Here is a 23065-nt window from a genome sequence, read left to right as displayed (position 1 = left end):
TCGAACACCTATGCGGATTCTCCTGCACAGTGGCAGATATGTAAATACGGGGTTTCGGTACCATTTTCTTGCGCATTACGGTTCGAACACGCGAACACCTATACGGATTCTCCTGCACTGTGGCAGATATGTAAATACGGGGTTTACATACCATTTCTTGCGCGTTACGGTTCGAACACTCGAACAACTATGCGGATTCTCCTGCACAGTGGCAGATATGTAAATACGGGGTTTCGGTACCATTTCTTGCACATTACGGTTCGAACACTCGAACACCTATACGGATTCTCCTGCACAGTGGCAGATATGTAAATACGGGGTTTCCGTACCATTTCTTGCGCATTACGGTTCGAACACTCGAACACCTATACGGATTCTATTGCACAGTGGCAGATACGTAAATACGGGGTTTCCATACCATTTCTTGCGCATTACGGTTCGAACACTCGAACACCTATACGGATTCTCCTGCACAGTGGCAGATATGTAAATACGGGGTTTACATACCATTTCTTGCGCAATACGGTTCGAGCACTCGAACACCTGTGCGGATTCTCCTGCACAGTGGCAGATATGTAAATACGGGGTTTCGGTACTATTTCTTGCACATTACGGTTCGAACACTCGAACACCTATACGGATTCTCCTGCACAGTGGCAGATATGTAAATACGGGGTTTCGGTACCATTTCTTGCGCATTACGGTTCGAACACTCGAACACCTATACGGATTCTCCTGCATAGTGGCAGATTTGTAAATACGGGGTTTCGGTACCATTTCTTGCGCATTACGGTTCGAACACTCGAACACCTATACGGATTCTCCTGCCCAGTGGCAGATATGTAAATACGGGGTTTACATACCATTTCTTGTGCAATACGGTTCGAACACTCGAACACCAATGCGGATTCTCCTGCACAGTGGCAGATATGTAAATACGGGGTTTCGGTACCATTTCTTGCGCATTACGATTCGAACACTCGAACACCTATACGGATTATCCTGCACAGTGGCAGATATGTAAATACGGGGTTTCCGTACCATTTCTTGTGCATTACGGTTCGAACACTCGAACACCTATACGGATTCTCCTGCACAGTGGCAGATATGTAAATACGGGGTTTCCATACCATTTCTTGCGCATTACGGTTCGAACACTCGAACACCTATACGGATTCTCCTGCACAGTGGCAGATATGTAAATACGGGGTTTACATACCATTTCTTGCGCAATACGGTTCGAACACTCTAACACCTATGCGGATTCTCCTGCACAGTGGCAGATATGTAAATACGGGGTTTCGGTACCATTTCTTGCGCATTACGATTCGAACACTCGAACACCTATACGGATTATCCTGCACAGTGGCAGATATGTAAATACGGGGTTTCGGTACCATTTCTTGAGCATTACGGTTCGAACACTCGAACACCTATACGTATTCTCCTAAACAGTGGCAGATATGTAAATACGGGGTTTCGGTACCATTTCTTGCGCATTACGGTTCGAACACTCGAACACCTATATGGATTCTCCTGCACAATGGCAGATATGTAAATACGGGGTTTACATACCATTTCTTGCGCATTACGGTTCGAACACTCGAACACCTATGCGGATTCTCCTGCACAGTGGCAGATATGTAAATACGGGGTTGACATACCATTTCTTGCGCATTACGGTTCGAACACTCGAACACCTATGCGGATTCTCCTGCACAGTGGCAGATATGTAAATACGGGGTTTCGGTACCATTTCTTGCGCATTACGGTTCGAACACTCGAACACCTATACGGATTCTCCTGCACAGTGGCAGATATGTAAATACGGGGTTTACAAACCATTTCTTGCGCATTACGGTTCGAACACTCGAACACCTATGCGGATTCTCCTGGACAGTGGCAGATATGTAAATACGGGGTTTCTGTACCATTTCTTGCGCATTACGGTTCGAACACTCGAACACCTATACGGATTCTCCTGTACAGTGGCAGATATGTAAATACGGGGTTTACGAACCATTTCTTGCGCATTACGGTTCGAACACTCGAACACCTATGCGGATTCTCCTGCACAGTGGCAGATATGTAAATTTGGGGTTTCGGTACCATTTTCTTGCGCATTACGGTTCGAACACTCGAACACCTATACGGATTCTCCTGCACTGTGGCAGATATGTAAATACGGGGTTTACATACCATTTCTTGCGCGTTACGGTTCGAACACTCGAACAACTATGCGGATTCTCCTGCACAGTGGCAGATATGTAAATACGGGGTTTCGGTACCATTTCTTGCGCATTACGGTTCGAAAACTCGAACACCTATACGGATTCTCCTGCACAGTGGCAGGTATGTAAATACGGGGTTTCCGTACCATTTCTTGCGCATTACGGTTCGAACACTCGAACACCTATACGGATTCTCCTGCACAGTGGCAGATACGTAAATACGGGGTTTCCATACCATTTCTTGCACATTACGATTCGAACACTCGAACACCTATACGGATTCTCCTGCACAGTGGCAGATATGTAAATACGGGGTTTACATACCATTTCTTGCGCAATACGGTTCGAGCACTCGAACACCTGTGCGGATTCTCCTGCACAGTGGCAGATATGTAAATACGGGGTTTCGGTACCATTTCTTGCGCATTACGGTTCGAACACTCGAACACCTATACGGATTCTCCTGCACAGTGGCAGATATGTAAATACGGGGTTTCGGTACCATTTCTTGCGCATTACGGTTCGAACACTCGAACACCTATACGGATTCTCCTGCATAGTGGCAGATTTGTAAATACGGGGTTTCGGTACCATTTCTTGCGCATTACGGTTCGAACACTCGAACACCTATGCGGATTCTCCTGCAAAGTGGCAGATATGTAAATACGGGGTTTCTGTACCATTTCTTGCGCATTACGGTTCGAACACTCGAACACCTATACGGATTCTCCTGTACAGTGGCAGATATGTAAATACGGGGTTTACGAACCATTTCTTGCGCATTACGGTTCGAACACTCGAACACCTATGCGGATTCTCCTGCACAGTGGCAGATATGTAAATACGGGGTTTCGGTACCATTTTCTTGCGCATTACGGTTCGAACACTCGAACACCTATACGGATTCTCCTGCACTGTGGCAGATATGTAAATACGGGGTTTACATACCATTTCTTGCGCGTTACGGTTCGAACACTCGAACAACTTTGCGGATTCTCCTGCACAGTGGCAGATATGTAAATACGAGGTTTCGGTACCATTTCTTGCGCATTACGGTTCGAACACCCGAACACCTATACGGATTCTCCTGCACAGTGGCAGATATGTAAATACGGGGTTTCCGTACCATTTCTTGTGCATTACGGTTCGAACACTCGAACACCTATACGGATTCTCCTGCACAGTGGCAGATATGTAAATACGGGGTTTCCATACCATTTCTTGCGCATTACGGTTCGAACACTCGAACACCTATACGGATTCTCCTGCACAGTGGCAGATATGTAAATACGGGGTTTACATACCATTTCTGGCGCATTACGGTTCGAACACTCGAACACCTATGCGGATTCTCCTGCACAGTGGCAGATATGTAAATACGGGGTTTCGGTACCATTTCTTGCGCATTACGATTCGAACACTCGAACACCTATACGGATTATCCTGCACAGTGGCAGATATGTAAATACGGGGTTTCCGTACCATTTCTTGCGCATTACGGTTCGAACACTCGAACACCTATACGGATTCTCCTGCACAGTGGCAGATATGTAAATACGGGGTTTACATACCATTTCTTGCGCATTACGGTTCGAACACTCGAACACCTATGCGGATTCTCCTGCACAGTGGCAGATATGTAAATACGGGGTTTCGGTACCATTTCTTGCGCATTACGGTTCGAACACTCGAACACCTATACGGATTCTCCTGCACAGTGGCAGATAAGTAAATACGGGGTGTCGGTACCATTTCTTGCGCATTACGGTTCGAACACTCGAACACCTATACGGATTCTCCTGCACAGTGGCAGATATGTAAATACGGGGTTTCGGTACCATTTCTTGCGCATTACGGTTCGAACACTCGAACACCTATACGGATTCTCCTGCACAGTGGCAGATATTTAAATACGGGGTTTCGGTACCATTTCTTGCGCATTACGGTTCGAACACTCGAACACCTATACGGATTCTCCTGCACAGTGGCAGATATGTAAATACGGGGTTTACAAACCATTTCTTGCGCATTACGGTTCGAACACTCGAACACCTATGCGGATTCTCCTGCACAGTGGCAGATATGTAAATACGGGGTTTACATACCATTTCTTGCGCATTACGGTTCGAACACTCGAACACCTATGCGGATTCTCCTGCACAGTGGCAGATATGTAAATACGGGGTTTCCGTACCATTTCTTGCGCATTACGGTTCGAACACTCGAACACCTATACGGATTCTCCTGCACAGTGGCAGATATGTAAATACGGGGTTTCCGTACCATTTCTTGTGCATTACGGTTCGAACACTCGAACACCTATACGGATTCTCCTGCACAGTGGCAGATATGTAAATACGGGGTTTCCATACCATTTCTTGCGCATTACGGTTCGAACACTCGAACACCTATACGGATTCTCCTGCACAGTGGCAGATATGTAAATACGGGGTTTACATACCATTTCTTGCGCAATACGGTTCGAACACTCGAACACCTATGCGGATTCTCCTGCACAGTGGCAGATATGTAAATACGGGGTTTCGGTACCATTTCTTGCGCATTACGATTCGAACACTCGAACACCTATACGGATTATCCTGCACAGTGGCAGATATGTAAATACGGGGTTTCGGTACCATTTCTTGAGCATTACGGTTCGAACACTCGAACACCTATACGGATTCTCCTAAACAGTGGCAGATATGTAAATACGGGGTTTCGGTACCATTTCTTGCGCATTACGGTTCGAACACTCGAACACCTATATGGATTCTCCTGCACAATGGCAGATATGTAAATACGGGGTTTACATACCATTTCTTGCGCATTACGATTCGAACACTCGAACACCTATGCGGATTCTCCTGCACAGTGGCAGATATGTAAATACGGGGTTGACATACCATTTCTTGCGCATTACGGTTCGAACACTCGAACACCTATGCGGATTCTCCTGCACAGTGGCAGATATGTAAATACGGGGTTTCGGTACCATTTCTTGCGCATTACGGTTCGAACACTCGAACACCTATACGGATTCTCCTGCACAGTGGCAGATATGTAAATACGGGGTTTACAAACCATTTCTTGCGCATTACGGTTCGAACACTCGAACACCTATGCGGATTCTCCTGGACAGTGGCAGATATGTAAATACGGGGTTTCTGTACCATTTCTTGCGCATTACGGTTCGAACACTCGAACACCTATACGGATTCTCCTGTACAGTGGCAGATATGTAAATACGGGGTTTCCGAACCATTTCTTGCGCATTACGGTTCGAACACTCGAACACCTATGCGGATTCTCCTGCACAATGGCAGATATGTAAATTTGGGGTTTCGGTACCATTTTCTTGCGCATTACGGTTCGAACACTCGAACACCTATACGGATTCTCCTGCACTGTGGCAGATATGTAAATACGGGGCTTACATACCATTTCTTGCGCGTTACGGTTCGAACACTCGAACAACTATGCGGATTCTCCTGCACAGTGGCAGATATGTAAATACGGGGTTTCGGTACCATTTCTTGCGCATTACGGTTCGAAAACTCGAACACCTATACGGATTCTCCTGCACAGTGGCAGATATGTAAATACGGGGTTTCCGTACCATTTCTTGCGCATTACGGTTCGAACACTCGAACACCTATACGGATTCTCCTGTACAGTGGCAGATACGTAAATACGGGGTTTCCATACCATTTCTTGCACATTACGGTTCGAACACTCGAACACCTATACGGATTCTCCTGCACAGTGGCAGATATGTAAATACGGGGTTTACATACCATTTCTTGCGCAATACGGTTCGAGCACTCGAACACCTGTGCGGATTCTCCTGCACAGTGGCAGATATGTAAATACGGGGTTTCGGTACCATTTCTTGCGCATTACGGTTCGAACACTCGAACACCTATACGGATTCTCCTGCACAGTGGCAGATATGTAAATACGGGGTTTCGGTACCATTTCTTGCGCATTACGGTTCGAACACTCGAACACCTATACGGATTCTCCTGCATAGTGGCAGATTTGTAAATACGGGGTTTCGGTACCATTTCTTGCGCATTACGGTTCGAACACTCGAACACCTATGCGGATTCTCCTGCAAAGTGGCAGATATGTAAATACGGGGTTTCTGTACCATTTCTTGCGCATTACGGTTCGAACACTCGAACACCTATACGGATTCTCCTGTACAGTGGCAGATATGTAAATACGGGGTTTACGAACCATTTCTTGCGCATTACGGTTCGAACACTCGAACACCTATGCGGATTCTCCTGCACAGTGGCAGATATGTAAATACGGGGTTTCGGTACCATTTTCTTGCGCATTACGGTTCGAACACTCGAACACCTATACGGATTCTCCTGCACTGTGGCAGATATGTAAATACGGGGTTTACATACCATTTCTTGCGCGTTACGGTTCGAACACTCGAACAACTATGCGGATTCTCCTGCACAGTGGCAGATATGTAAATACGGGGTTTCGGTACCATTTCTTGCGCATTACGGTTCGAACACTCGAACACCTATACGGATTCTCCTGCACAGTGGCAGATATGTAAATACGGGGTTTCCGTACCATTTCTTGCGCATTACGGTTCGAACACTCGAACACCTATACGGATTCTCCTGCACAGTGGCAGATATGTAAATACGGGGTTTCCATACCATTTCTTGCGCATTACGGTTCGAACACTCGAACACCTATACGGATTCTCCTGCACAGTGGCAGATATGTAAATACGGGGTTTACATACCATTTCTTGCGCAATACGGTTCGAGCACTCGAACACCTGTGCGGATTCTCCTGCACAATGGCAGATATGTAAATACGGGGTTTCGGTACCATTTCTTGCGCATATCGGTTCGAACACTCGAACACCAATATGGATTCTCCTGCACAGTGGCAGATATGTAAATACGGGGTTTCGGTACCATTTCTTGCGCATTACGGTTCGAACACTCGAACACCTATACGGATTCTCCTGCATAGTGGCAGATTTGTAAATACGGGGTTTCGGTACCATTTCTTGCGCATTACGGTTCGAACACTCGAACACCTATACGGCTTCTCCTGCCTAGTGGCAGATATGTAAATCCGGGGTTTACATACCATTTCTTGCGCAATACGGTTCGAACACTCGAACACCTATGCGGATTCTCCTGCACAGTGGCAGATATGTAAATACGGGGTTTCGGTACCATTTGTTGCGCATTACGATTCGAACACTCGAACACCTATACGGATTATCCTGCACAGTGGCAGATATGTAAATACGGGGTTTCGGTACCATTTCTTGCGCATTACGGTTCGAACACTCGAACACCTATACGGATTCTCCTAAACAGTGGCACATATGTAAATACGGGGTTTCGGTACCATTTCTTGCGCATTACGGTTCGAACACTCGAACACCTATATGGATTCTCCTGCACAGTGGCAGATATGTAAATACGGGGTTTACATACCATTTCTTGCGCATTACGGTTCGAACACTCGAACACCTATACGGATTCTCCTGCACAGTGGCAGATATGTAAATACGGGGTTTACATACCATTTCTTGCGCATTACGGTTCGAACACTCGAACACCTATGCGGATTCTCCTGCACAGTGGCAGATATGTAAATACGGGGTTTCGGTACCATTTCTTGCGCATTACGGGTCGAACACTCGAACACCTATACGGATTCTCCTGCACAGTGGCAGATAAGTAAATACGGGGTTTCGGTACCATTTCTTGCGCATTACGGTTCGAACACTCGAACACCTATACGGATTCTCCTGCACAGTGGCAGATATGTAAATACGGGGTTTCGGTACCATTTCTTGCGCATTACGGTTCGAACACTCGAACACCTATACGGATTCTCCTGCACAGTGGCAGATATGTAAATACGGGGTTTACAAACCATATCTTGCGCATTACGGTTCGAACACTCGAACACCTATGCGGATTCTCCTGCACAGTGGCAGATATGTAAATACGGGGTTTCTGTACCATTTCTTGCGCATTACGGTTCGAACACTCGAACACCTATACGGATTCTCCTGTACAGTGGCAGATATGTAAATACGGGGTTTACGAACCATTTCTTGCGCATTACGGTTCGAACACTCGAACACCTATGCGGATTCTCCTGCACAGTGGCAGATATGTAAATACGGGGTTTCGGTACCATTTTCTTGCGCATTACGGTTCGAACACTCGAACACCTATACGGATTCTCCTGCACTGTGGCAGATATGTAAATACGGGGTTTACATACCATTTCTTGCGCGTTACGGTTCGAACACTCGAACAACTATGCGGATTCTCCTGCACAGTGGCAGATATGTAAATACGGGGTTTCGGTACCATTTCTTGCGCATTACGGTTCGAACACTCGAACACCTATACGGATTCTCCTGCACAGTGGCAGATATGTAAATACGGGGTTTCGGTACCATTTCTTGCGCATTACGGTTCGAACACTCGAACACCTATACGGATTCTCCTAAACAGTGGCAGATATGTAAATACGGGGTTTCGGTACCATTTCTTGCGCATTACGGTTCGAACACTCGAACACCTATACGGATTCTCCTGCATAGTGGCAGATTTGTAAATACGGGGTTTCGGTACCATTTCTTGCGCATTACGGTTCGAACACTCGAACACCTATACGGCTTCTCCTGCCCAGTGGCAGATATGTAAATACGGGGTTTACATACCATTTCTTGCGCAATACGGTTCGAACACTCGAACACCTATGCGGATTCTCCTGCACAGTGGCAGATATGTAAATACGGGGTTTCGGTACCATTTGTTGCGCATTACGATTCGAACACTCGAACACCTATACGGATTATCCTGCACAGTGGCAGATATGTAAATACGGGGTTTCGGTACCATTTCTTGCGCATTACGGTTCGAACACTCGAACACCTATACGGATTCTCCTAAACAGTGGCACATATGTAAATACGGGGTTTCGGTACCATTTCTTGCGCATTACGGTTCGAACACTCGAACACCTATATGGATTCTCCTGCACAGTGGCAGATATGTAAATACGGGGTTTACATACCATTTCTTGCGCATTACGGTTCGAACACTCGAACACCTATACGGATTCTCCTGCACAGTGGCAGATATGTAAATACGGGGTTTACATACCATTTCTTGCGCATTACGGTTCGAACACTCGAACACCTATGCGGATTCTCCTGCACAGTGGCAGATATGTAAATACGGGGTTTCGGTACCATTTCTTGCGCATTACGGGTCGAACACTCGAACACCTATACGGATTCTCCTGCACAGTGGCAGATAAGTAAATACGGGGTTTCGGTACCATTTCTTGCGCATTACGGTTCGAACACTCGAACACCTATACGGATTCTCCTGCACAGTGGCAGATATGTAAATACGGGGTTTCGGTACCATTTCTTGCGCATTACGGTTCGAACACTCGAACACCTATACAGATTCTCCTGCACAGTGGCAGATATGTAAATACGGGGTTTACAAACCATTTCTTGCGCATTACGGTTCGAACACTCGAACACCTATGCGGATTCTCCTGCACAGTGGCAGATATGTAAATACGGGGTTTCTGTACCATTTCTTGCGCATTACGGTTCGAACACTCGAACACCTATACGGATTCTCCTGTACAGTGGCAGATATGTAAATACGGGGTTTACGAACCATTTCTTGCGCATTACGGTTCGAACACTCGAACACCTATGCGGATTCTCCTGCACAGTGGCAGATATGTAAATACGGGGTTTCGGTACCATTTTCTTGCGCATTACGGTTCGAACACTCGAACACCTATACGGATTCTCCTGCACTGTGGCAGATATGTAAATACGGGGTTTACATACCATTTCTTGCGCGTTACGGTTCGAACACTCGAACAACTATGCGGATTCTCCTGCACAGTGGCAGATATGTAAATACGGGGTTTCGGTACCATTTCTTGCGCATTACGGTTCGAACACTCGAACACCTATACGGATTCTCCTGCACAGTGGCAGATATGTAAATACGGGGTTTCGGTACCATTTCTTGCGCATTACGGTTCGAACACTCGAACACCTATACGGATTCTCCTAAACAGTGGCAGATATGTAAATACGGGGTTTCGGTACCATTTCTTGCGCATTACGGTTCGAACACTCGAACACCTATACGGATTCTCCTAAACAGTGGCAGATTTGTAAATACGGGGTTTCGGTACCATTTCTTGCGCATTACGGTTCGAACACTCGAACACCTATACGGCTTCTCCTGCCCAGTGGCAGATATGTAAATACGGGGTTTACATACCATTTCTTGCGCAATACGGTTCGAACACTCGAACACCTATGCGGATTCTCCTGCACAGTGGCAGATATGTAAATACGGGGTTTCGGTACCATTTGTTGCGCATTACGATTCGAACACTCGAACACCTATACGGATTATCCTGCACAGTGGCAGATATGTAAATACGGGGTTTCGGTACCATTTCTTGCGCATTACGGTTCGAACACTCGAACACCTATACGGATTCTCCTAAACAGTGGCACATATGTAAATACGGGGTTTCGGTACCATTTCTTGCGCATTACGGTTCGAACACTCGAACACCTATATGGATTCTCCTGCACAGTGGCAGATATGTAAATACGGGGTTTACATACCATTTCTTGCGCATTACGGTTCGAACACTCGAACACCTATACGGATTCTCCTGCACAGTGGCAGATATGTAAATACGGGGTTTACATACCATTTCTTGCGCATTACGGTTCGAACACTCGAACACCTATGCGGATTCTCCTGCATAGTGGCAGATATGTAAATACGGGGTTTCGGTACCATTTCTTGCGCATTACGGGTCGAACACTCGAACACCTATACGGATTCTCCTGCACAGTGGCAGATAAGTAAATACGGGGTTTCGGTACCATTTCTTGCGCATTACGGTTCGAACACTCGAACACCTATACGGATTCTCCTGCACAGTGGCAGATATGTAAATACGGGGTTTCGGTACCATTTCTTGCGCATTACGGTTCGAACACTCGAACACCTATACAGATTCTCCTGCACAGTGGCAGATATGTAAATACGGGGTTTACAAACCATTTCTTGCGCATTACGGTTCGAACACTCGAACACCTATGCGGATTCTCCTGCACAGTGGCAGATATGTAAATACGGGGTTTCTGTACCATTTCTTGCGCATTACGGTTCGAACACTCGAACACCTATACGGATTCTCCTGTACAGTGGCAGATATGTAAATACGGGGTTTACGAACCATTTCTTGCGCATTACGGTTCGAACACTCGAACACCTATGCGGATTCTCCTGCACAGTGGCAGATATGTAAATACGGGGTTTCGGTACCATTTTCTTGCGCATTACGGTTCGAACACTCGAACACCTATACGGATTCTCCTGCACTGTGGCAGATATGTAAATACGGGGTTTACATACCATTTCTTGCGCGTTACGGTTCGAACACTCGAACAACTATGCGGATTCTCCTGCACAGTGGCAGATATGTAAATACGGGGTTTCGGTACCATTTCTTGCGCATTACGGTTCGAACACTCGAACACCTATACGGATTCTCCTGCACAGTGGCAGATATGTAAATACGGGGTTTCGGTACCATTTCTTGCGCATTACGGTTCGAACACTCGAACACCTATACGGATTCTCCTAAACAGTGGCAGATATGTAAATACGGGGTTTCGGTACCATTTCTTGCGCATTACGGTTCGAACACTCGAACACCTATACGGATTCTCCTAAACAGTGGCAGATATGTAAATACGGGGTTTCGGTACCACTTCTTGCGCATTACGGTTCGAACACTCGAACACCTATATGGATTCTCCTGCACAGTGGCAGATATGTAAATACGGGGTTTACATACCATTTCTTGCGCGTTACGGTTCGAACACTCGAACACCTATACGGATTCTCCTGCACAGTGGCAGATATGTAAATACGGGGTTTACATACCATTTCTTGCGCATTACGGTTCGAACACTCGAACACCTATACGGATTCTCCTGCATAGTGGCAGATTTGTAAATACGGGGTTTCGGTACCATTTCTTGCGCATTACGGTTCGAACACTCGAACACCTATACGGATTCTCCTGCACTGTGGCAGATATGTAAATACGGGGTTTACATACCATTTCTTGCGCGTTACGGTTCGAACACTCGAACAACTATGCGGATTCTCCTGCACAGTGGCAGATATGTAAATACGGGGTTTCGGTACCATTTCTTGCGCATTACGGTTCGAACACTCGAACACCTATACGGATTCTCCTGCACAGTGGCAGATATGTAAATACGGGGTTTCGGTACCATTTCTTGCGCATTACGGTTCGAACACTCGAACACCTATACGGATTCTCCTAAACAGTGGCAGATATGTAAATACGGGGTTTCGGTACCATTTCTTGCGCATTACGGTTCGAACACTCGAACACCTATACGGATTCTCCTAAACAGTGGCAGATTTGTAAATACGGGGTTTCGGTACCATTTCTTGCGCATTACGGTTCGAACACTCGAACACCTATACGGCTTCTCCTGCCCAGTGGCAGATATGTAAATACGGGGTTTACATACCATTTCTTGCGCAATACGGTTCGAACACTCGAACACCTATGCGGATTCTCCTGCACAGTGGCAGATATGTAAATACGGGGTTTCGGTACCATTTGTTGCGCATTACGATTCGAACACTCGAACACCTATACGGATTATCCTGCACAGTGGCAGATATGTAAATACGGGGTTTCGGTACCATTTCTTGCGCATTACGGTTCGAACACTCGAACACCTATACGGATTCTCCTAAACAGTGGCACATATGTAAATACGGGGTTTCGGTACCATTTCTTGCGCATTACGGTTCGAACACTCGAACACCTATATGGATTCTCCTGCACAGTGGCAGATATGTAAATACGGGGTTTACATACCATTTCTTGCGCATTACGGTTCGAACACTCGAACACCTATACGGATTCTCCTGCACAGTGGCAGATATGTAAATACGGGGTTTACATACCATTTCTTGCGCATTACGGTTCGAACACTCGAACACCTATGCGGATTCTCCTGCATAGTGGCAGATATGTAAATACGGGGTTTCGGTACCATTTCTTGCGCATTACGGGTCGAACACTCGAACACCTATACGGATTCTCCTGCACAGTGGCAGATAAGTAAATACGGGGTTTCGGTACCATTTCTTGCGCATTACGGTTCGAACACTCGAACACCTATACGGATTCTCCTGCACAGTGGCAGATATGTAAATACGGGGTTTCGGTACCATTTCTTGCGCATTACGGTTCGAACACTCGAACACCTATACAGATTCTCCTGCACAGTGGCAGATATGTAAATACGGGGTTTACAAACCATTTCTTGCGCATTACGGTTCGAACACTCGAACACCTATGCGGATTCTCCTGCACAGTGGCAGATATGTAAATACGGGGTTTCTGTACCATTTCTTGCGCATTACGGTTCGAACACTCGAACACCTATACGGATTCTCCTGTACAGTGGCAGATATGTAAATACGGGGTTTACGAACCATTTCTTGCGCATTACGGTTCGAACACTCGAACACCTATGCGGATTCTCCTGCACAGTGGCAGATATGTAAATACGGGGTTTCGGTACCATTTTCTTGCGCATTACGGTTCGAACACTCGAACACCTATACGGATTCTCCTGCACTGTGGCAGATATGTAAATACGGGGTTTACATACCATTTCTTGCGCGTTACGGTTCGAACACTCGAACAACTATGCGGATTCTCCTGCACAGTGGCAGATATGTAAATACGGGGTTTCGGTACCATTTCTTGCGCATTACGGTTCGAACACTCGAACACCTATACGGATTCTCCTGCACAGTGGCAGATATGTAAATACGGGGTTTCGGTACCATTTCTTGCGCATTACGGTTCGAACACTCGAACACCTATACGGATTCTCCTAAACAGTGGCAGATATGTAAATACGGGGTTTCGGTACCATTTCTTGCGCATTACGGTTCGAACACTCGAACACCTATACGGATTCTCCTAAACAGTGGCAGATATGTAAATACGGGGTTTCGGTACCACTTCTTGCGCATTACGGTTCGAACACTCGAACACCTATATGGATTCTCCTGCACAGTGGCAGATATGTAAATACGGGGTTTACATACCATTTCTTGCGCGTTACGGTTCGAACACTCGAACACCTATACGGATTCTCCTGCACAGTGGCAGATATGTAAATACGGGGTTTACATACCATTTCTTGCGCATTACGGTTCGAACACTCGAACACCTATACGGATTCTCCTGCATAGTGGCAGATTTGTAAATACGGGGTTTCGGTACCATTTCTTGCGCATTACGGTTCGAACACTCGAACACCTATACGGATTCTCCTGCACAGTGGCAGATATGTAAATACGGGGTTTCGGTACCATTTTCTTGCGCATTACGGTTCGAACACTCGAACACCTATACGGATTCTCCTGCACTGTGGCAGATATGTAAATACGGGGTTTACATACCATTTCTTGCGCGTTACGGTTCGAACACTCGAACAACTATGCGGATTCTCCTGCACAGTGGCAGATATGTAAATACGGGGTTTCGGTACCATTTCTTGCGCATTACGGTTCGAACACTCGAACACCTATACGGATTCTCCTGCACAGTGGCAGATATGTAAATACGGGGTTTCGGTACCATTTCTTGCGCATTACGGTTCGAACACTCGAACACCTATACGGATTCTCCTAAACAGTGGCAGATATGTAAATACGGGGTTTCGGTACCATTTCTTGCGCATTACGGTTCGAACACTCGAACACCTATACGGATTCTCCTGCATAGTGGCAGATTTGTAAATACGGGGTTTCGGTACCATTTCTTGCGCATTACGGTTCGAACACTCGAACACCTATACGGCTTCTCCTGCCCAGTGGCAGATATGTAAATACGGGGTTTACATACCATTTCTTGCGCAATACGGTTCGAACACTCGAACACCTATGCGGATTCTCCTGCACAGTGGCAGATATGTAAATACGGGGTTTCGGTACCATTTGTTGCGCATTACGATTCGAACACTCGAACACCTATACGGATTATCCTGCACAGTGGCAGATATGTAAATACGGGGTTTCGGTACCATTTCTTGCGCATTACGGTTCGAACACTCGAACACCTATACGGATTCTCCTAAACAGTGGCACATATGTAAATACGGGGTTTCGGTACCATTTCTTGCGCATTACGGTTCGAACACTCGAACACCTATATGGATTCTCCTGCACAGTGGCAGATATGTAAATACGGGGTTTACATACCATTTCTTGCGCATTACGGTTCGAACACTCGAACACCTATACGGATTCTCCTGCACAGTGGCAGATATGTAAATACGGGGTTTACATACCATTTCTTGCGCATTACGGTTCGAACACTCGAACACCTATGCGGATTCTCCTGCACAGTGGCAGATATGTAAATACGGGGTTTCGGTACCATTTCTTGCGCATTACGGGTCGAACACTCGAACACCTATACGGATTCTCCTGCACAGTGGCAGATAAGTAAATACGGGGTTTCGGTACCATTTCTTGCGCATTACGGTTCGAACACTCGAACACCTATACGGATTCTCCTGCACAGTGGCAGATATGTAAATACGGGGTTTCGGTACCATTTCTTGCGCATTACGGTTCGAACACTCGAACACCTATACAGATTCTCCTGCACAGTGGCAGATATGTAAATACGGGGTTTACAAACCATTTCTTGCGCATTACGGTTCGAACACTCGAACACCTATGCGGATTCTCCTGCACAGTGGCAGATATGTAAATACGGGGTTTCTGTACCATTTCTTGCGCATTACGGTTCGAACACTCGAACACCTATACGGATTCTCCTGTACAGTGGCAGATATGTAAATACGGGGTTTACGAACCATTTCTTGCGCATTACGGTTCGAACACTCGAACACCTATGCGGATTCTCCTGCACAGTGGCAGATATGTAAATACGGGGTTTCGGTACCATTTTCTTGCGCATTACGGTTCGAACACTCGAACACCTATACGGATTCTCCTGCACTGTGGCAGATATGTAAATACGGGGTTTACATACCATTTCTTGCGCGTTACGGTTCGAACACTCGAACAACTATGCGGATTCTCCTGCACAGTGGCAGATATGTAAATACGGGGTTTCGGTACCATTTCTTGCGCATTACGGTTCGAACACTCGAACACCTATACGGATTCTCCTGCACAGTGGCAGATATGTAAATACGGGGTTTCGGTACCATTTCTTGCGCATTACGGTTCGAACACTCGAACACCTATACGGATTCTCCTAAACAGTGGCAGATATGTAAATACGGGGTTTCGGTACCATTTCTTGCGCATTACGGTTCGAACACTCGAACACCTATACGGATTCTCCTAAACAGTGGCAGATTTGTAAATACGGGGTTTCGGTACCATTTCTTGCGCATTACGGTTCGAACACTCGAACACCTATACGGCTTCTCCTGCCCAGTGGCAGATATGTAAATACGGGGTTTACATACCATTTCTTGCGCAATACGGTTCGAACACTCGAACACCTATGCGGATTCTCCTGCACAGTGGCAGATATGTAAATACGGGGTTTCGGTACCATTTGTTGCGCATTACGATTCGAACACTCGAACACCTATACGGATTATCCTGCACAGTGGCAGATATGTAAATACGGGGTTTCGGTACCATTTCTTGCGCATTACGGTTCGAACACTCGAACACCTATACGGATTCTCCTAAACAGTGGCACATATGTAAATACGGGGTTTCGGTACCATTTCTTGCGCATTACGGTTCGAACACTCGAACACCTATATGGATTCTCCTGCACAGTGGCAGATATGTAAATACGGGGTTTACATACCATTTCTTGCGCATTACGGTTCGAACACTCGAACACCTATACGGATTCTCCTGCACAGTGGCAGATATGTAAATACGGGGTTTACATACCATTTCTTGCGCATTACGGTTCGAACACTCGAACACCTATGCGGATTCTCCTGCATAGTGGCAGATATGTAAATACGGGGTTTCGGTACCATTTCTTGCGCATTACGGGTCGAACACTCGAACACCTATACGGATTCTCCTGCACAGTGGCAGATAAGTAAATACGGGGTTTCGGTACCATTTCTTGCGCATTACGGTTCGAACACTCGAACACCTATACGGATTCTCCTGCACAGTGGCAGATATGTAAATACGGGGTTTCGGTACCATTTCTTGCGCATTACGGTTCGAACACTCGAACACCTATACAGATTCTCCTGCACAGTGGCAGATATGTAAATACGGGGTTTACAAACCATTTCTTGCGCATTACGGTTCGAACACTCGAACACCTATGCGGATTCTCCTGCACAGTGGCATATATGTAAATACGGGGTTTCTGTACCATTTCTTGCGCATTACGGTTCGAACACTCGAACACCTATACGGATTCTCCTGTACAGTGGCAGATATGTAAATACGGGGTTTACGAACCATTTCTTGCGCATTACGGTTCGAACACTCGAACACCTATGCGGATTCTCCTGCACAGTGGCAGATATGTAAATACGGGGTTTCGGTACCATTTTCTTGCGCATTACGGTTCGAACACTCGAACACCTATACGGATTCTCCTGCACTGTGGCAGATATGTAAATACGGGGTTTACATACCATTTCTTGCGCGTTACGGTTCGAACACTCGAACAACTATGCGGATTCTCCTGCACAGTGGCAGATATGTAAATACGGGGTTTCGGTACCATTTCTTGCGCATTACGGTTCGAACACTCGAACACCTATACGGATTCTCCTGCACAGTGGCAGATATGTAAATACGGGGTTTCGGTACCATTTCTTGCGCATTACGGTTCGAACACTCGAACACCTATACGGATTCTCCTAAACAGTGGCAGATATGTAAATACGGGGTTTCGGTACCATTTCTTGCGCATTACGGTTCGAACACTCGAACACCTATACGGATTCTCCTAAACAGTGGCAGATATGTAAATACGGGGTTTCGGTACCACTTCTTGCGCATTACGGTTCGAACACTCGAACACCTATATGGATTCTCCTGCACAGTGGCAGATATGTAAATACGGGGTTTACATACCATTTCTTGCGCGTTACGGTTCGAACACTCGAACACCTATACGGATTCTCCTGCACAGTGGCAGATATGTAAATACGGGGTTTACATACCATTTCTTGCGCATTACGGTTCGAACACTCGAACACCTATACGGATTCTCCTGCATAGTGGCAGATTTGTAAATACGGGGTTTCGGTACCATTTCTTGCGCATTACGGTTCGAACACTCGAACACCTATACGGATTCTCCTGCCCAGTGGCAGATATGTAAATACGGGGTTTACATACCATTTCTTGCGCAATACGGTTCGAACACTCGAACACCTATGCGGATTCTCCTGCACAGTGGCAGATATGTAAATACGGGGTTTCGGTACCATTTGTTGCGCATTACGATTCGAACACTAGAACACCTATACGGATTATCCTGCACAGTGGCAGATATGTAAATACGGGGTTTACATACCATTTCTTGCGCATTACGGTTCGAACACTCGAACACCTATGCGGATTCTCCTGCACAGTGGCAGATATGTAAATACGGGGTTTCGGTACCATTTCTTGCGCATTACGGGTCGAACACTCGAACACCTATACGGATTCTCCTGCACAGTGGCAGATAAGTAAATACGGGGTTTCGGTACCATTTCTTGCGCATTACGGTTCGAACACTCGAACACCTATACGGATTCTCCTGCACAGTGGCAGATATGTAAATACGGGGTTTCGGTACCATTTCTTGCGCATTACGGTTCGAACACTCGAACACCTATACAGATTCTCCTGCACAGTGGCAGATATGTAAATACGGGGTTTACAAACCATTTCTTGCGCATTACGGTTCGAACACTCGAACACCTATGCGGATTCTCCTGCACAGTGGCAGATATGTAAATACGGGGTTTCTGTACCATTTCTTGCGCATTACGGTTCGAACACTCGAACACCTATACGGATTCTCCTGTACAGTGGCAGATATGTAAATACGGGGTTTACGAACCATTTCTTGCGCATTACGGTTCGAACACTCGAACACCTATGCGGATTCTCCTGCACAGTGGCAGATATGTAAATACGGGGTTTCGGTACCATTTTCTTGCGCATTACGGTTCGAACACTCGAACACCTATACGGATTCTCCTGCACTGTGGCAGATATGTAAATACGGGGTTTACATACCATTTCTTGCGCGTTACGGTTCGAACACTCGAACAACTATGCGGATTCTCCTGCACAGTGGCAGATATGTAAATACGGGGTTTCGGTACCATTTCTTGCGCATTACGGTTCGAACACTCGAACACCTATACGGATTCTCCTGCACAGTGGCAGATATGTAAATACGGGGTTTCGGTACCATTTCTTGCGCATTACGGTTCGAACACTCGAACACCTATACGGATTCTCCTAAACAGTGGCAGATATGTAAATACGGGGTTTCGGTACCATTTCTTGCGCATTACGGTTCGAACACTCGAACACCTATACGGATTCTCCTAAACAGTGGCAGATTTGTAAATACGGGGTTTCGGTACCATTTCTTGCGCATTACGGTTCGAACACTCGAACACCTATACGGCTTCTCCTGCCCAGTGGCAGATATGTAAATACGGGGTTTACATACCATTTCTTGCGCAATACGGTTCGAACACTCGAACACCTATGCGGATTCTCCTGCACAGTGGCAGATATGTAAATACGGGGTTTCGGTACCATTTGTTGCGCATTACGATTCGAACACTCGAACACCTATACGGATTATCCTGCACAGTGGCAGATATGTAAATACGGGGTTTCGGTACCATTTCTTGCGCATTACGGTTCGAACACTCGAACACCTATACGGATTCTCCTAAACAGTGGCACATATGTAAATACGGGGTTTCGGTACCATTTCTTGCGCATTACGGTTCGAACACTCGAACACCTATATGGATTCTCCTGCACAGTGGCAGATATGTAAATACGGGGTTTACATACCATTTCTTGCGCATTACGGTTCGAACACTCGAACACCTATACGGATTCTCCTGCACAGTGGCAGATATGTAAATACGGGGTTTACATACCATTTCTTGCGCATTACGGTTCGAACACTCGAACACCTATGCGGATTCTCCTGCATAGTGGCAGATATGTAAATACGGGGTTTCGGTACCATTTCTTGCGCATTACGGGTCGAACACTCGAACACCTATACGGATTCTCCTGCACAGTGGCAGATAAGTAAATACGGGGTTTCGGTACCATTTCTTGCGCATTACGGTTCGAACACTCGAACACCTATACGGATTCTCCTGCACAGTGGCAGATATGTAAATACGGGGTTTCGGTACCATTTCTTGCGCATTACGGTTCGAACACTCGAACACCTATACAGATTCTCCTGCACAGTGGCAGATATGTAAATACGGGGTTTACAAACCATTTCTTGCGCATTACGGTTCGAACACTCGAACACCTATGCGGATTCTCCTGCACAGTGGCAGATATGTAAATACGGGGTTTCTGTACCATTTCTTGCGCATTACGGTTCGAACACTCGAACACCTATACGGATTCTCCTGTACAGTGGCAGATATGTAAATACGGGGTTTACGAACCATTTCTTGCGCATTACGGTTCGAACACTCGAACACCTATGCGGATTCTCCTGCACAGTGGCAGATATGTAAATACGGGGTTTCGGTACCATTTTCTTGCGCATTACGGTTCGAACACTCGAACACCTATACGGATTCTCCTGCACTGTGGCAGATATGTAAATACGGGGTTTACATACCATTTCTTGCGCGTTACGGTTCGAACACTCGAACAACTATGCGGATTCTCCTGCACAGTGGCAGATATGTAAATACGGGGTTTCGGTACCATTTCTTGCGCATTACGGTTCGAACACTCGAACACCTATACGGATTCTCCTGCACAGTGGCAGATATGTAAATACGGGGTTTCGGTACCATTTCTTGCGCATTACGGTTCGAACACTCGAACACCTATACGGATTCTCCTAAACAGTGGCAGATATGTAAATACGGGGTTTCGGTACCATTTCTTGCGCATTACGGTTCGAACACTCGAACACCTATACGGATTCTCCTAAACAGTGGCAGATATGTAAATACGGGGTTTCGGTACCACTTCTTGCGCATTACGGTTCGAACACTCGAACACCTATATGGATTCTCCTGCACAGTGGCAGATATGTAAATACGGGGTTTACATACCATTTCTTGCGCGTTACGGTTCGAACACTCGAACACCTATACGGATTCTCCTGCACAGTGGCAGATATGTAAATACGGGGTTTACATACCATTTCTTGCGCATTACGGTTCGAACACTCGAACACCTATACGGATTCTCCTGCATAGTGGCAGATTTGTAAATACGGGGTTTCGGTACCATTTCTTGCGCATTACGGTTCGAACACTCGAACACCTATACGGATTCTCCTGCCCAGTGGCAGATATGTAAATACGGGGTTTACATACCATTTCTTGCGCAATACGGTTCGAACACTCGAACACCTATGCGGATTCTCCTGCACAGTGGCAGATATGTAAATACGGGGTTTCGGTACCATTTGTTGCGCATTACGATTCGAACACTAGAACACCTATACGGATTATCCTGCACAGTGGCAGATATGTAAATACGGGGTTTCGGTACCATTTCTTGCGCATTACGGTTCGAACACTCGAACACCTATACGGATTCTCCTAAACAGTGGCACATATGTAAATACGGGGTTTCGGTACCATTTCTTGCGCATTACGGTTCGAACACTCGAACACCTATATGGATTCTCCTGCACAGTGGCAGATATGTAAATACGGGGTTTACATACCATTTCTTCCGCATTACGGTTCGAACACTCGAACACCTATACGGATTCTCCTGCACAGTGGCAGATATGTAAATACGGGGTTTACATACCATTTCTTGCGCATTACGGTTCGAACACTCGAACACCTATGCGGATTCTCCTGCACAGTGGCAGATATGTAAATACGGGGTTTCGGTACCATTTCTTGCGCATTACGGGTCGAACACTCGAACACCTATACGGATTCTCCTGCACAGTGGCAGATAAGTAAATACGGGGTTTCGGTACCATTTCTTGCGCATTACGGTTCGAACACTCGAACACCTATACGGATTCTCCTGCACAGTGGCAGATATGTAAATACGGGGTTTCGGTACCATTTCTTGCGCATTACGGTTCGAACACTCGAACACCTATACGGATTCTCCTGCACAGTGGCAGATATGTAAATACGGGGTTTACAAACCATTTCTTGCGCATTACGGTTCGAACACTCGAACACCTATGCGGATTCTCCTGCACAGTGGCAGATATGTAAATACGGGGTTTCTGTACCATTTCTTGCGCATTACGGTTCGAACACTCGAACACCTATACGGATTCTCCTGTACAGTGGCAGATATGTAAATACGGGGTTTACGAACCATTTCTTGCGCATTACGGTTCGAACACTCGAACACCTATGCGGATTCTCCTGCACAGTGGCAGATATGTAAATACGGGGTTTCGGTACCATTTTCTTGCGCATTACGGTTCGAACA

The sequence above is a fragment of the Camellia sinensis genome, chromosome 11, assembly GCF_055761805.1.
Source record: "Camellia sinensis isolate YWXY chromosome 11, ASM5576180v1, whole genome shotgun sequence".
In the NCBI taxonomy this organism is placed as follows: Eukaryota; Viridiplantae; Streptophyta; class Magnoliopsida; order Ericales; family Theaceae; genus Camellia; species Camellia sinensis.
The sequence above is the reverse complement of the archived record's forward strand: the minus strand, read 5'-3'. Positions refer to the sequence as shown.